General features: G+C 44.5%; 1 protein-coding gene across 1 annotated transcript in view; it reads left to right on the plus strand.

The window, feature by feature from the left end:
• The first annotated feature begins 1348 nt into the window (after positions 1–1348).
• The window catches only part of LOC115104753 (zinc finger and BTB domain-containing protein 7C), a 36115-nt gene continuing 20531 nt past the window's right edge, over positions 1349–16932 (plus strand). The window contains exon 1 of the mRNA XM_029626102.2: positions 1349–1543. The gene's annotated coding sequence lies outside the window, so the exon portion shown is untranslated. The remainder of the gene's footprint in view (positions 1544–16932) is intronic.

Genomic DNA, 16932 nt, shown 5'->3' on the forward strand with positions numbered 1-16932 from the left:
TCAATGATATTTCAAATTAAAATGACTCAACGTATGAATGTGTTTGTAGAAGTTAAAACAAGCAACAATTGTGTAACAGCATATTTAATTTGAAGCAGACATTCTTGTTTGTGTGCTATTGTATTACTGTAAGTATTTTAATAGTGCACAGCACACCTGTTTTCTACGGCTGGTTCTTCACAAGCAATGAAAACCAAACATCCGTTTTTGGGGCCATTTAATTGCAGTGCCCAACCTGATACTTGGGCCCCTCCCTTATACGCCTCTGTGCTTTGGGAGGGTAATACTGGGAGACATGGATGTTGACAAATTTTCAAAAATAGTGGACACATTTACAAATTTGAGACAAAAATAAACAAGCAAGGAAACAAGAAAGATTTGTAGCTACTCTTTTAATACTGTACAGCTAAAAAGAAGAAAAAAAACTCAGCAGGCCATATGAGGTCTGAGGCCCAACCTTGATTGACCCAAAGAATATAGGTATACAGTAGGTCTATACTTGGTAAGCATTGACATCACTGATTACACCTTTTCATTATGTTCTCAATACGAGTCTAAAGAGCCTTCACAATGATGTGTGTTTCTACCTGCCACCAGGTACCAACCGACACACACCAGCACACACCCAACGCGATCACACAATCAGATAGCCCACCACACCACAGCACACACCCTGACCCAACATAAAAACAAAGATAGCCCACCACACCACAGCACACACCCTGACCCAACATAAAAAGAAAGATAGCCCACTTATGTCATTGCCTTTCTTCACTGTTATTTGCCTTTGTAATATTATATTGCTTAATTCCTGGCAGCAAGGGCTTTGTATTGAGCCCCTACCACAACCCTAGACAACCCCAGTCCTAGCCCAAGTTCCAGAGCACCAATTTCAGCCTTAGCTCCAATCCCAAACCCAGTCCCAGTTCTAGAGACCCAGTCCCAGTTCTAGAGACCCAGTCTCAGCTTCTATTTCAGTTCCAGCCCCAGTCCAAACATACCCCAGTTCTATTCCCAGCCAAAGTCCCAGACCAGACCCACCTGGGTTTCAGAACCAGCCCTAGCCCCAGTTATTGTTTCAAACCCAAGCCACAGACCTGGCCATAGCACCAAGCCTTATCATAAACCCAAACAAATCCAGTTCTTGTCCCAGGCCCAGCCCCAATGCCATTACTGTGTGAGCAGGTTGATTTGTAGGCTTGGCCTGTGTGTGCGTCACTCTCCTACCCTCCACACAGCACAGGTGGACGTGTGGGGAACACTGCCAAATAGTTGGGCCTGGAGAGAGGGAGGGGTTTTGGTAGGTAGGTGGGTGGGTGTTCACATTTTAACTGTTGGTAATGTTCAATTTCCCCACACTTCCTAAATCAGTGACACACCTTCAGAGCAAAGTCGAGCTCTTCTGTCTCTGTCTACCTCTCTTTGTTTCTCTCTCACTTTCGCATGCCTGCCGCAGAGGACAGGACTCTGCTTCCTGACAGACAGGGACTGAGAGTAGCGTGAGAGGAAGAAACTCAAATACAAAACGCCTATCTGCTAAAAGGTCAGTAACATCTTTCCTTCACACCAACTCATTAGTAAAGATGTCTGTTGAAGTGAGTAGAGTTCAGTGTTCACATTATGATACATCCTCAGGGTTTATTTTACATTATAGAGTCTGCATGTACCCCACACTTACTGCCTAAACTGTGGCTGGTCTCATTTCAACAAGTCTCTCCTTTACTATAAAGTCAAACTGTACTAAGGAAGCAGTACAATTGATGATGACTTGTTGACTAGATTGCAGTGCAGTCACTCTGTTGTGTGTTGGTTCTTGTCAGAAGCATGTAATGTCTTAGTAATTACATCACACAATCATGCACATGCATGCACTTGTGGTAATATTATGCCTTGGCATGACAGTGACATCTCCTTGTTGTCTTGAGACTTCCTCAAGAGCATCTTCAATGGAATACTGGAACGGGTTTGAAAAAGGGCACTGTAATAATAAAGTGACTGAATAGCACTTTCAAACAGTTATATCAGAAAATTATACAACAACATTTTAGTAAATCTTACAGATTTTACATAACAGAAATGTATATATTTTTATTAAACACCTGCAACAACATTACACCCTCATAATCGTGTATAAATGCCCAGAAATAGAGAGAATCCAGCGGGCCGGCTCTCAATGGTCAAGGCTATATCAGGCTATATCAGGCTATATCAGGTTATATCAGGCTATATTAGGCTATATCAGATTATATCAGGTTATATCAGGCTATATTAGGTTATATCATTCTATATCAGGCTATATCAGGTTATATCAGGCTATATCAGGTTATATCAGGCTATATTAGGTTATATCATTCTATATCAGGTTATATCAGGTTATATCAGGCCCTATTAGGTTATATCATTCTATATCAGGTTATATCAGGCTATATCAGTCTATATCAGGCTATATTAGGTTATATCAGGCTATATTAGGTTATATCAGGTTATATCAGGTTATATCAGGCTATATTAGGTTATATCAGGCTATATTAGGTTATATGATGTTAATTCAGGCTATATTAGGTTATATCAGGCTATATCAGGCTATATTAGGTTATATCATGCTATATCAGGTTATATCAGGCTTTATCAGGTTAATTCAGGCTATTACATCCCCTATCAGGCTATATCAGGTTATATCAGGCTATATCAGGTTATTTCAGGCTATATCAGGTTATATCAGGTTATATCAGGCTATATCAGGTTATATCAGGCTATATCAGGTTATATCAGGCTATATCAAGCTATATCAGGCTATATCAGGTTATATCAGGCTATATCAGGCTATATCAGGCTATATCAGGTTATATCAGGCTATATCAGGCTATATTAGGTATGTAGGTCGGCAGATGACTGACAGATTCAATTATTAATCTAGCATTATTGTGCCCCCGTCACATTGCATCTGTTGTAGATCTGAGATTTCCTTTCAAACCATAAGTGAGAATGGGTTTGGATCAGGGCTCCTTCATTCTCTCTACATGTCAGTCATTAGTCAATGATTGATATCTGATGATGATTACACCAGCAGACCCACCCTGCAGAGAAAGGTGTGTGTGTGTGTGTCAACACTCGAAAAGGGTTACTTAAGCAATAAGGCCCGAGGGGGTGTGGTATATGGTCAATATACCACGGCTAAGGGCTGTTCTTATGAATGACACAACGCGGAGTGCCTGGATACAGCCCTTAGCCATGGTATATTGACCATATACCACAAATCCCTGAGGTGCCTTATTGCTATTATAAACTGGTTACCAACATAATTAGCACAGTAAAAATACACATTTTGTCATACCAATGGTATACGGTCTGATATACTACGGCTTTCAGCCAATCAGCATTCAGGGCTCGAACCACCCAGTTTATAATTGTGGATAGCCAACATGTGCCACCGTAGCGCACCACACCTCTGTCTATTGAATAAAACTACCAGGGCTCTTTCATTTCAGTCACTCACTGGGACAACAAGGTTTATCACAGTTGAACCTGATCCCAGAGGTTGTTTTGTTACAGCATTCCGGATACTTTTACATCAGTGTGTTAACAATACAACCCAGGCACAGCCAGCCTCTTTCGCGTGTGTGTGCGCAGCTCTAGTGTGTGGGAATGCAACGGGCAGTACAATGCTCAGACAGGCATGTTTACAGTGGAGTACCAACATCCCACATGGCAACAACCCTGCCATGTCTCTTTCTACCCTCCCCTGCCTTTGACGCAAAACCACAATCTAGACCAAAGTGGGCTAAGTATGGCCGCCGGGCACTTCAATCCATCCCGCAAGACATATATTTTTTTTTTAAATACTTATTTTTACACTTTTTTTCTCCCCAATTTCATGGTATCCAATTTGTAGTAGTTACAGTCTTGTCCTATCGCTGCAACTCCCGTACGGACTCGGGAGAGGCAAAGGTCGAGAGCCGTGTGTCCTCCGAAACCCATCCCAGCCAAGCCACACTGCTTCTTGACACAATGCCCATCCAACCCAGCCGCACCAATGTGTCGGAGGAAACACCGTACACCTGGCGACCACGTCAGCGTGCATGTGCCTGGCCCGCCACAGGAGTAGCTAGAGCGCGGTGGGACAAGGAAATCTCAGCCTGCCAAACCCTCTCCTAACCGGACGACGCTGGGCCAAACCCTCTCCTAACCCGGACGACGCTGGGCCAAACCCTCTCCTAACCGGACGACGCTGGGCCAAACCCTCTCCTAACCCGGACGACGCTGGGCCAAACCCTCCCCTAACCGGACGACGCTGGGCCAATTGTGCGCCGCCTCATGGGTCTCCCGGTCACAGTCAGCTGTGACACAGCCTGGGATCGAACCCGGGTCTGTAGTGACGCCTCTAGCACTGCGATGCAGTGCCTTAGACCGCTGCGCTACTCGGGAGGCCCCTGAAAATTGATTTTAACGAACAATTGGTCCCCCCAAAAATGCGTCCCTCCGTTGAATTTCAAAATCCCAAAGTGTCCCTCGAACCAAAATGTTTGTCCACCCTGATCTAGACGGTCATTTAACAATACCAGTACAAGCTACACGATAATCCATTCATACAATACTGAGGTGTAATAATGGCAGCTAAATTATCATCCATAGTCCCATAGTGGACAGCTAAATTATCATCCATAGTCCCGTAGTGGACAGCTAATTATCATCCATAGTCCCATAGTGGACAGCTAAATTATCATCCATAGTCCCATAGTGGACAGATAAATTATCATCCATAGTCCCGTAGTGGACAGCTAATTATCATCCATAGTCCCATAGTGGACAGATAAATTATCATCCATAGTCCCGTAGTGGACAGCTAATTATCATCCATAGTCCCATAGTGGACAGCTAAATTATCATCCATAGTCCCATAGTGGACAGATAAATTATCATCCATAGTCCCGTAGTGGACAGCTAATTATCATCCATAGTCCCATAGTGGACAGCTAATTATCATCCATAGTCCCATAGTGGACAGATAAATTATCATCCATAGTCCCATATTGGACAGATAAATTATCATCCATAGTCCCATAGTGGACAGATAAATGATACCCTGAGGCCCTGTCCTATTGTGTTATAATGCCTGCTGAGGCCCTGTCCTATAGTGTTGTAATGCCTGCTGAGGCCCTGTCCTATAGTGTTGTAATGCCTGCTGAGGCCCTGTCCTATAGTGTTGTAATGCCTGCTGAGGCCCTGTCCTATAGTGTTATAGTGCCTGCTGTGGCCCTGTGGCCCTGTCCTATAGTGTTGTAATGCCTGCTGAGGCCCTGTCTTATAGTGTTATAATGCCTGCTGAGGCCCTGTCCTATTGTGTTATAATGCCTGCTGAGGCCCTGTCCTATAGTGTTATAGTGCCTGCTGAGGCCCTGTCCTATAGTGTTATAATGCCTGCTGAGGCCCTGTGGCCCTGTCCTATAGCGTTTTAATGCCTGCTTAGGCCTTGTGGCCCTGTCACAGTAACATGACGAGAAACTAGCTCATGGTCTGCGGGCTTTAAGGGGCTGTCTCTGCAGTGTGTGTGAGTGTGTGATCGTGGTCATGTATGAGTACCATCCTCTTCCACCTCCTCATCAGGTTGTGTTGTGTGTGAGTAAGCAGCCATCACAGAGCAAAGCAGCTGAACAGAGGAAGTGGGAGGATACTTGAAAAGGGTGGGAGGAGACTTGAAGAGGGTGGGAGGAGGCTTGAAGAGGGTGGGAGGAGGCTTGAAGAGGGTGTCGTGGGTGGGAGGTCTGATCACTGCCAAAAAAGCAAGTTTGGGGGATTTGTGTACTCTGTGTTACTCACGAACAAACACCGTTTTCAAATCGTCAGGCATACACTCACACACCCAGAGGTCTCACCCTCCCTCTCTTTCTGTCCCTCTATCTATTTCTGTTCCTCACACACACACACACACACACACACACACACACACACACACACACACACACACACACACACACACACACACACACACACACACACACACACACACAACCTATCTCTCTCCCCTTCTCTCTATTCAATTTAAATTTAGCTATCTTTCTCTCTCTCTCTCACTCTCTCACTCTCACACTCTCCTTCTTGCCTTCTCTCTCTCTCTCTCTCTCTCTCCCTCTTGCCTTCTCTCTCTCTCTCCCTCTTGCCTTCTCTCTCTCTCTCTCTCTCTCTCTCTCTCTCTCCCTCTTGCCTCCTCTCTCTCTCTCTCTCTCTCCCTCCCTCTTGCCTCCTCTCTCTCTCTCTCTCTCTCTCTCTCTCTCTCTCTCCCTCCCTCCCCTAGCCTTCTCTCTCTCTCTCTCTCTCTCTCCCTCCCTCTTGCCTCCTCTCTCTCTCTCTCTCCCTCTTGCCTACTCTCTCTCTCTCTCTCTCTCCCTCTTGCCTTCTCTCTCTCTCTCTCTCTCTCTCTCTCTCTCTCTCTCTCCCTCCCTCTTGCCTCCTCTCCCTCTCTCTCTCTCCCTCCCTCTTGCCTCCTCTCTCTCTCTCTCTCTCTCTCTCTCTCTCTCTCCCTCCCTCTTGCCTTCTCTCTCTCTCTCTCTGTCTCCCTCCCTCTTGCCTCCTCTCTCTCTCTCTCTCCCTCTTGCCTACTCTCTCTCTCTCTCTCTCTCTCTCTCTCTCTCTCCCTCTTGCCTTCTCTCTCTCTATCTCCCTCTCTCCCTCTTGCCTCCTCTCTCTCTCTCTCCCTCTTGCCTCCTCTCTCTCTCTCTCCCTCTTGCCTACTCTCTCTCTCCCTCTCTCCCTCTTGCCTCCTCTCTCTCTCTCTCCCTCTTGCCTACTCTCTCTCTCTCTCTCTCTCTCTCTCTCTCTCTCTCCTCCCTCTTGCCTACTCTCTCTCTCTCTCTCTCCCTCCCTCTTGCCTCCTCTCTCTCTCCCTCTTGCCTACTCTCTCTCCTTCTCAATTCAATTCAAATTGCCAAAGCAAGTGAAATAGATAATAAACAAGTGAAATAACCAATAAAAAAAATAACAGTAAACATTACACTCACAAGTTTTAAAAGAATAGACACATTTCAAATGTCATCTCTCTCTCTCTCTCTCTCTTGCCTCTTCTCTCTCCCTCTCCATCTCACACTCTCTCTCTCTCTCTTGCCTCTTCTCTCTCCCTCTCCATCTCACACTCTCTCTCTCTCTCTCTCTCTCTCTACTTGCTCTAAAGATTGAATAGACTGACATGCAATAGTGTATGGCTTAGTCAATCACCGTTTCCCTCCAATCCTTGTCCTCGACTCACACCGTCTTTCCCCCAATGCTAAAGGAATCTAAAATGACATACTGGTAATATGCTGGTGTGAACCAAGTCTTTATACTGCCAAACAACAACAACAAAAACATCATGGATCAGTTTAGGGATTTACAGTAAACTACTTATGATCATTTTATCTGAACTAGAATATCAAACCTCAAATATGAATGTTGTACAGTAATTGTCTTGAACACAAAGCATACCGTATGTGACATGATGGTGTTAAAGTCCTTGAGAAGAGAATCTTTCTACTGTTAGTTATGTAGGAGTTTCCTGTGTGGACAAGCGAGCTCATCATAAATAGTCCTGGTAACCACTGGCAACCCCCTAAGCAGAGCTCACTTTCCACCTAGCCTCTCCTAGCCTGCACAGTCACGACTCTCAGACGATCAAGTGAAATGAACTCAAAGTAAATCAACAAGACAACAACAGACGGAGCGCTGGAAGAACAGAAAATTAGACCACATCATTTGATATGTCTTTCGGAGATCTGTGTTGAAGAAGTGGGTCTACCGACCTGTGTGATGCGGGACATGGGGAGGGAAGGGATGTCCGGTTAAAGAAGACATGAGTGTGTGGGCTGTAGTGTGGGCTGTAGTGTGTGGGCTGTAGTGTGTGGGCTGTAGTGTGGGCTGTAGTGTGTGGGCTGTAGTGTGTGGGCTGTAGTGTGTGGGCTGTAGTGTGTGGGCTGTAGTGTGGGCTGTAGTGTGTGGGCTGTAGTGTGGGCTGTAGTGTGTGGGCTGTAGTGTGTGGGCTGTAGTGTGGGCTGTAGTGTGTGGGCTGTAGTGTGGGCTGTAGTGTGTGGGCTGTAGTGTGGGCTGTAGTGTGGGCTGTAGTGTGTGGGCTGTAGTGTGTGGGCTGTAGTGTGGGCTGTAGTGTGTGGGCTGTAGTGTGGGCTGTAGTGTGTGGGCTGTAGTGTGTGGGCTGTAGTGTGGGCTGTAGTGTGTGGGCTGTAGTGTGGGCTGTAGTGTGTGGGCTGTAGTGTGGGCTGTAGTGTGGGCTGTAGTGTGTGGGCTGTAGTGTGGGCTGTAGTGTGTGGGCTGTAGTGTGTGGGCTGTAGTGTGGGCTGTAGTGTGTGGGCTGTAGTGTGGGCTGTAGTGTGGGCTGTAGTGTGTGCTGTACTTCGGAAGGCTGCAGTGATCTTCCCACCCACCCCAGACACACAGCAACTTGTATGGGTCTGGTTCATGAAAGCAGATTACTATACAGTACATTCCCATGCTCAGAGAGACATGCTAACAATACATTCCCATGATCAGAGAGACACAGTGACAGTCTGAAGATTGACACGGGACAAGGCTAGCCACTAGACTAGGATGGTCCAACCTGTACAGTATCTGATAGACACAGAGCACCTGCTACGGGCCAGACTGTGTGAGTGCATGTTTTAGAGTGTGGGTGGGGGCGCTATGTACATACTTGTATACACGGATGTCTGTGTGTGACCATGTGCGTGCCTGTACTGTATGTGAATACTTGTGTCTATCTCTGTCTGTGTGCATGTGTATTTCTCGCTGTCTGTTGTGTACCGGTCTCTGTGTGCCTGTACTGTAAGTGTGTGTGTGCCTTGGCGTGACAAGCATCTGTCTGCCCTGCCCTACAGCCTGGCTGCTTTTAATTAGGAGGTGCCAGAGCGCCCCAGGGCAGACAGAGGCTCTCCGCCTCTCCCTCCTCTACTCTCGTCTCTCCTCCCTCCTCCCTCCTCTACTCTCCTCCCACCTCCCTCCTCTCCTCCCTCCTCTTCTCCTCTCTCTTCTACTCTCCTCCCTCCTTTCCTCTCTACTTACTCCTCTCTCCTCCCTCCTCTCCTCTCTCCTCCACCCTCTCTTCTCTCCTCTCCTCCTCTCATCTCCCCTTGTCTCCCTCCCTAGTCTCCCTTTTCTGTCCTCTCCACTTCCTCCTCTATCCTCCTCTCCCTTCCTCCTCTCCTCTGTCCTCTCCTCTCCTCTCTCCTCTCATCTCCCACCTTTCCTCTCTCCTTTCCTCTCCCCTCCACCCCCTTATCTCTCCTTCTCTTCTCTCGCTCCTCTCCTCTATCCTCCTCTCCCTTCCTCCTCTCATCTCCCACCTTTCCTCTCTCCTTTCCTCTCCCCTCCACCCCCTTATCTCTCCTCTTCTCTCGCTCCTCTCCTCTCTCCTCCTCTCCCTCCTCTATCATCCTATCATCCCTCCTCTCCCTACTCTCTCCTCTCTTCTCCTCTCCTCTCCCGGCTCTATCCTTCTCTCATCCCTCCCCTCCCTTCTCTACTTCTCTCTTTTCTCCTCTCCCTGCTCCTCTCCTCTCTTCTCCTCTCTCCTCCTCCCCTCTCCCTCATCCCACTCTCTCTCTTCTCCTCCTGCCCCTCCCTCCTCTATTCCTCTCCCTCTTATCCTCCCCCTCCTCCTCCCCCCTCTGCCTCATCCCACTCTCCCTCTTATCCTCCCCTTCCTCCTCCCCCTCTCCCTCATCCCACTCTCTCTCTTCTCCTCCCCCTCCCCCTCCCCTCTCTCCTCCCTCCATTCCTCAGCCTGGCCTCCCCCTCGTTATCATCAGCAGAGCCAGGAGATGTCCTCACTCACCCCACAGACCCACACACACACACACACACACACACACACACACACACACATACAACTACGACCACCTGTGAAATAAGCCAGCCAAAGTATAGCTATCTCTCTGTCTGGCTGGTTATACTCATATATGGTTGTGAATAGATTGTGTATTACAGTACATCTCTCCAGAACATGTATATTTCTGGTCATTAAAAAAAACTCCCAACCAGATTAGGATGTTTAGAAACAGACAAAACAAGAGGAATAGTTTTAGTATGTCAGCAGAAAAACAGCTCTGAACCTCAACTCATCCTGAATAGTGGGCTACTTAGAGGTGAGCTGGTCTAATGACCTTGCTGTGTGTGTGTCTACTGTACTGTACTGCCTGTAAGCTGTCCTTGGAGATGGTTTTTAAGGAGGTCTGTCTGTCTGGTCTGGCAGGTGGGAGATGCGGGGTCTATCTACAGTGGGCATAATAGCTGGCAGAGCTGAACTGTGTGGGGGGCTCCCCCCCTGCCTCGGCCCACGTCTGCTTCTTTCCCACAGCAACCTTGTCCTCCAGACAACAAGAGCCACATGGTGTGGAGTGGGTTGGGGGGTTGTGGCAGGTGGGGTGGTGGGGGGCAAGATGGCTGGCCTCTGAGTTGGCCTACTCTTACCCATGAAACTGCACTAGCAGCAGAACAGCCCAAACCCACAAGCCTCATTGGTTTACTTGAAGTGGCTGTAGAACAGATTTCTTTCCCCTTTGACCCCTACAGTACAAACAGTAACAACGCAAACAGAAACACACATTTAGGCCTAAAGGCCTTGTCTCCCTTCAAATCAGTTCAGCTGTCGATGATCGAAAGAGCCTTGTTTGCTTAACTAATTTTATGTAAGATCTATGCCAGTCTCTGTGCCAGTCTGCCCCTCCTCATGGGTAAGAGATTGAGAGCCGATCTGCTGCTGAGAGCTGAGTATGGCATGCTGGGAACACAGCGGGTGGAAGCAAACAGGTACTGCAGTGCCCAACACTTACTCAGACCCAGCCTCCTGTGCAGTGCGAACAGACTGCACGAACCCTTAAAGACAAGTCCAACTGAGATTACAAGTATTTAACCCCTTGTTAGGGAAGCTCTTCAGAGATGGACCAGTATTTAACCCCTTGTTAGGGAAGCTCTTCAGAGATGGACCAGTATTTAACCCCTTGTTAGGGAAGCTCTTCAGAGATGGACCAGTATTTAACCCCTTGTTAGGGAAGCTCTTCAGAGATGGACCAGTATTTAACCCCTTGTTAGGGAAGCTCTTCAGAGATGGACCAGTATTTAACCCCTTGTTAGGGAAGCTCTTCAGAGATGGACCAGTATTTAACCCCTTGTTAGGGAAGCTCTTCAGAGATGGACCAGTATTTAACCCCTTGTTAGGGAAGCTCTTCAGAGACTTGCAGAGAACAAACATTAGAAGATTATAGGAAATACTTGTTTTTAAACATTACGTTTTTAAGCATTAAAACAAACCTCAGATATGTGTCACTAGTAAGTAATTTGACAAATTGCAGTTATTTGTTTTAAAAATCTATACACAGGGCCTTCAGAAAGGATTCACCCCTAACCATATTCCACATTTTGTTGTGTTACAGCCTGAATTCAAAATGGATTAAATATACTTTTTATACTTTCATTTATTTATATGATTTAACCTTTATTTAACCAGCTCATTGAGATTTAAAACCTCTTTTTCAAGAGCGTCCTGGCCAAGATAAAGAACACCAAGTCATTACAAAAATTACAGACAAACAACATGAAAAACTACAAGTAATCTAGTAAAAAACATAGAATTCTCACCCATCTACACACAATACCACATAATGATAAAGTGAAAACATGTTTTAGATTTTTTTGCAAATTTATTGAAAATGAAATAAAGAAATATCTAATTTACTTAAGTATTCACACCCCTGAGTGTTAGCATCACCTTTGGCAGCGATTACAGCTGTGAGTCTTTCTGGGTAAGTCTCTTAAGAGCTTTGCACATCTGGATTGTACAATATTTGCACATTATTCTTTTTTTAATTCTTCAACCTGTCAAGTTGATTGTTGAGCATTGCTCGACAGCTATTTTCAAGTCTTGCCATAGATTTTCAAGCCGATTTAAGTCAAAACCGTAATTAGGCAACTCAGGAACATTCAACGTCATCTTGGTAAGCAACTCCAGTGTATATTTGTGTTTAAGGTAATTGTCCTGCTGAAAGGTGAATTTGTCTCCCAGTGTCTGTTGGAAAGCAGACTGAACCAGGTTTCCTCTAGTATTCTGCTTGTGCTTAGCTTTATTCCGTTTCATTTGTATTTTTTTTTACTCCTGAGTCCAATGACAAGCATACCCACAACATGATGCAGCCACCACCACACTTGAAAATATGAAGAGTGGTACTCAGTGATTTGTTGTGTTTGATTTGCCCCAACATAACGTTTTGTATTCAGGACATAAAGTTAATTTATTTGCCACATTCTTTGCAGTATTTCTTTAGTGCCTTATTGCAAACAGGATGTATGTTTTTGAGTATTTGTATTCTGTACAGGCTTCCTTCTTTTCACTCTGTCATTTACAGTAGGTTGGTATGATGGAGTAACTACAATGTTGTAGATCCATCCTCAGTTTTCTCCTCTACTCTGTAGCTGTTTTAAAGTCACCATTGGTCTCATGGTGAAATCTCTGAGAGGTTTCCTTCCTCTCCGGCAACTACCAATATTTGCCATTCTTTTCGAGGCATTGGAAAACTTCCCTGCCATTCTTTTCGAGGCATTGGAAAACTTCCCTGCCATTCTTTTCGAGGCATTGGAAAACTTCCCTGGCATTCTTTTCGAGGCATTGGAAAACTTCCCTGCCATTCTTTTCGAGGCATTGGAAAACTTCCCTGCCATTCTTTTCGAGGCATTGGAAAACTTCCCTGCCATTCTTTTCGAGGCATTGGAAAACTTCCCTGCCATTCTTTTCGAGGCATTGGAAAACTTCCCTGCCATTCTTTTCGAGGCATTGGAAAACTTCCCTGCCATTCTTTTCGAGGCATTGGAAAACTTCCCTGCCATTCTTTTCGAGGCATTGGAAAACTTCCCTGCCATTCTTTTCGAGGCATTGGAAAACTTCCCTGCCATTCTTTTCGAGGCATTGGAAAACTTCCTGCCATTCTTTTCGAGGCATTGGAAAACTTCCCTGGCATTCTTTTCGACGCATTGGAAAACTTCCCTGCCATTCTTTTCGAGGCATTGGAAAACTTCCCTGCCATTCTTTTCGAGGCATTGGAAAACTTCCCTGCCATTCTTTTCGAGGCATTGGAAAACTTCCTGGCATTCTTTTTTTGAGGCATTGGAAAACTTCCCTGCCATTCTTTTCGAGGCATTGGAAAACTTCCCTGCCATTCTTTTCGAGGCATTGGAAAACTTCCCTGCCATTCTTTTCGAGGCATTGGAAAACTTCCCTGCCATTCTTTTCGAGGCATTGGAAAACTTCCCTGGCATTCTTTTCGACGCATTGGAAAACTTCCCTGCCATTCTTTTCGAGGCATTGGAAAACTTCCCTGCCATTCTTTTCGAGGCATTGGAAAACTTCCCTGCCATTCTTTTCGAGGAATTGGAAAACTTCCCTGCCATTCTTTTCGAGGCATTGGAAAACTTCCCTGCCATTCTTTTCGAGGCATTGGAAAACTTCCCTGCCATTCTTTTCGAGGCATTGGAAAACTTCCCTGACATTCTTTTCGAGGCATTGGAAAACTTCCCTGCCATTCTTTTCGAGGCATTGGAAAACTTCCCTGCCATTCTTTTCGAGGCATTGGAAAACTTCCCTGGCTTTCTTTTCGAGGCATTGGAAAACTTCCCTGGCTTTCTTTTCGAGGCATTGGAAAACTTCCCTGCCATTCTTTTCGAGGCATTGGAAAACTTCCCTGGCTTTTGTGGTTGAATCTGTATTTGTAATTCACTGCTCTACTGAGGGACCTTACAGATGTGTGGGGTACAGAGATGAGGGACCTTACAGATGTGTGGGGTACAGAGATGAGGGACCTTACAGATGTGTGGGGTACAGAGATGAGGGACCTTACAGATGTGTGGGGTACAGAGATGAGGGACCTTACAGATGTGTGGGGTACAGAGATGAGGGACCTTACAGATGTGTGGGGTACAGAGATGAGGTAGTCATTCATTATTGCACAGAGAGAGTTCATGGAACTTATTATTATGTTACACATTTTAAACTGCTGAACTTATTTAGGATTGTCATAACAATACTTACTTAATACTTATTGATTTAAAACATTTCAGCTTTTCATTTTTAATTAAAAAATAATAATAATTCTAAACACATAATTCCACTTTGACATTATGGGGTATTGTGTGTTGGCCAGTGACACAAGATCTCAACGTAATCCATTTTACATTCCGGCTGTAACTACAAAATGTGGAAAAAGTCAAGGGGTGTGAATACTTTCTGAATGCACTGTATGGCGTGATTATTATATGTATATATTGTACAGTTATATAACAGAGAAATCTGCAGAGAGTTTATATGACAACAGCAGACAGAGAATTTGGATAAGCAGTCCTCCTGTGCAGGTTGTGATTGTTGCTTGACTCGCCGGCTGGTTGGTCTGCTAATATTTAGTGGCTTTCCTGTTTATATATACCAAGACTCCCTCTCTGTTTATATATACCAAGACTCCCTGTCTGTTTATATATACCAAGACTCCCTGTCTGTTTATATATACCAAGACTCCCTCTCTGTTTATATATACCAAGACTCCCTCTCTGTTTATATATACCAAGACTCCCTGTCTGTTTATATATACCAAGACTCCCTGTCTGTTTATATATACCAAGACTCCCTCTCTGTTTATATATACCAAGACTCCCTGTCTGTTTATATATACCAAGACTCCCTCTCTGTTTATATATACCAAGACTCCCTGTCTGTTTATATATACCAAGACTCCCTGTCTGTTTATATATACCAATACTCCCTCTCTGTTTATATATACCAAGACTCCCTCTCTGTTTATATATACCAAGACTCCCTGTCTGTTTATATATACCAAGACTCCCTCTCTGTTTATATATACCAAGACTCCCTGTCTGTTTATATATACCAAGACTCCCTGTCTGTTTATATATACCAAGACTCCCTCTCTGTTTATATATACCAAGACTCCCTGTCTGTTTATATATACCAAGACTCCCTCTCTGTTTATATATACCAAGACTCCTGTCTGTTTATATATACCAAGACTCCCTGTCTGTTTATATATACCAAGACTCCCTGTCTGTTTATATATACCAAGACTCCCTCTCTGTTTATATATACCAAGACTCCCTCTCTGTTTATATATACCAAGACTCCCTGTCTGTTTATATATACCAAGACTCCCTGTCTGTTTATATATACCAAGACTCCCTCTCTGTTTATATATACCAAGACTCCCTGTCTGTTTATATATACCAAGACTCCCTGTCTGTTTATATATACCAAGACTCCCTCTCTGTTTATATATACCAAGACTCCCTCTCTGTTTATATATACCAAGACTCCCTCTCTGTTTATATATACCAAGACTCCCTCTCTGTTTATATATACCAAGACTCCCTCTCTGTTTATATATACCAAGACTCCCTGTCTGTTTATATATACCAAGACTCCCTCTCTGTTTATATATACCAAGACTCCCTCTCTGTTGATGTATACCAAGACTCCCTCTCTGTTTATATATACCAAGACTCCCTCTCTGTTTATATATACCAAGACTCCCTCTCAGTGTACTTAAACTCTCACAAGGTAGGCTACAACACATTGCAACCACCAGGAATAAGGCTGTGGTCTCGCTAGACACTCCTAAGGGGACGTTGGCCTACGGTATGCATGAGGACAAGTCTATCTTGCTACAGAATGTGAGGAAGCATGTGAGCATTCAAGTACTAAAATAACACATGTTCCTATAACGACACAATAATTCACTATAAACAGACCCATCTAGGTTTTGGCAAGAACATTTTTGGGATGTTGATTTGATTTAAACAATATAGGGTTGTTTAACAAGCTTTATTCTGCTATGCCAAATGCCAACTTGTACCATTTTAGTAGTAACCTTGACATGAGTAGAAGTCCATCATAGAGAATGGGGAGATCTGAGTTAAACATCCTTATGTAACTAACTCGTATTACTTGTTGTTATTGGCAGAGAGGTTTGGAACTCTCTTTCTTATTGGTCTACGAACTAATTTACCTCTTGGTGATGTCACCATGGAAGGCCAAACTCCATTCCACCAAAACAGGCTGAAATTTCAGGAGGTCTTTTCAAACAGCTCTTACACTGAAAGGGCATTATCATAATTTTCACAATTTCACAGTATTATTACAACCTCATAGTGTACATAAATCACAGGAAAATACGTATTTATTGACTGCACTGGGTCTATAATAACATAATATCAATGGAATTTAAACATATTTGTTTTACAAGATTCATTTGACTAAACCAAACTCTGGTACCACATAAAAACAACAACATTCAGAACCTGTTTAGATTCTAATTTTGATGAGCGAAATTGCAAGAATTGACCTAAATCCTATAATACTGGTCATTACATATTAGGGCAATAGGGTTGATCTAGGAAATTATGTCCTAATGGGCCAGTCTGTCAGTAACAGAAGCTATCCTGTGAAAGTGTCCTGTCATGGTAAAACAAGGGGCTTGTAAAATTCAGGAAACACTGTGAGAGAATGAGATCTACATTGTTATGTTTGTCCTGGCTGTGATGCCATAGACACCGAGCAGTGAGTTCATTGTTATGAGACAAGAAAAAATGACTTCCTTTGCCATCTCACTTTTTCATTGCCTTAACGTTCAGTGAAGCCCACCCCTCTGAGAGTGTGTGAGGTTTTTCACTCTCTCTATTGCTCTCTTTCACTCTCTCTTGCCCACCTATCTAAGTCCACATGCCAGACAGATACTTTCCCTTTCTAAATTGAAGAAGAGGGTGACCACATCTTTTCTCTTTTTTTCTGTTCTATGTCAACACCCTGGTCTTAGGAGTCTGTCCTCCACCTCTACAGACGGGCAGAGCAGTATAATATAGCTGAGCAGTATAATATAGCAGAGCAGTATAGTATAGCTGAGCAGT

Source organism: Oncorhynchus nerka, linkage group LG22, assembly GCF_034236695.1.
Source record: "Oncorhynchus nerka isolate Pitt River linkage group LG22, Oner_Uvic_2.0, whole genome shotgun sequence".
Taxonomy (NCBI): Eukaryota; Metazoa; Chordata; class Actinopteri; order Salmoniformes; family Salmonidae; genus Oncorhynchus; species Oncorhynchus nerka.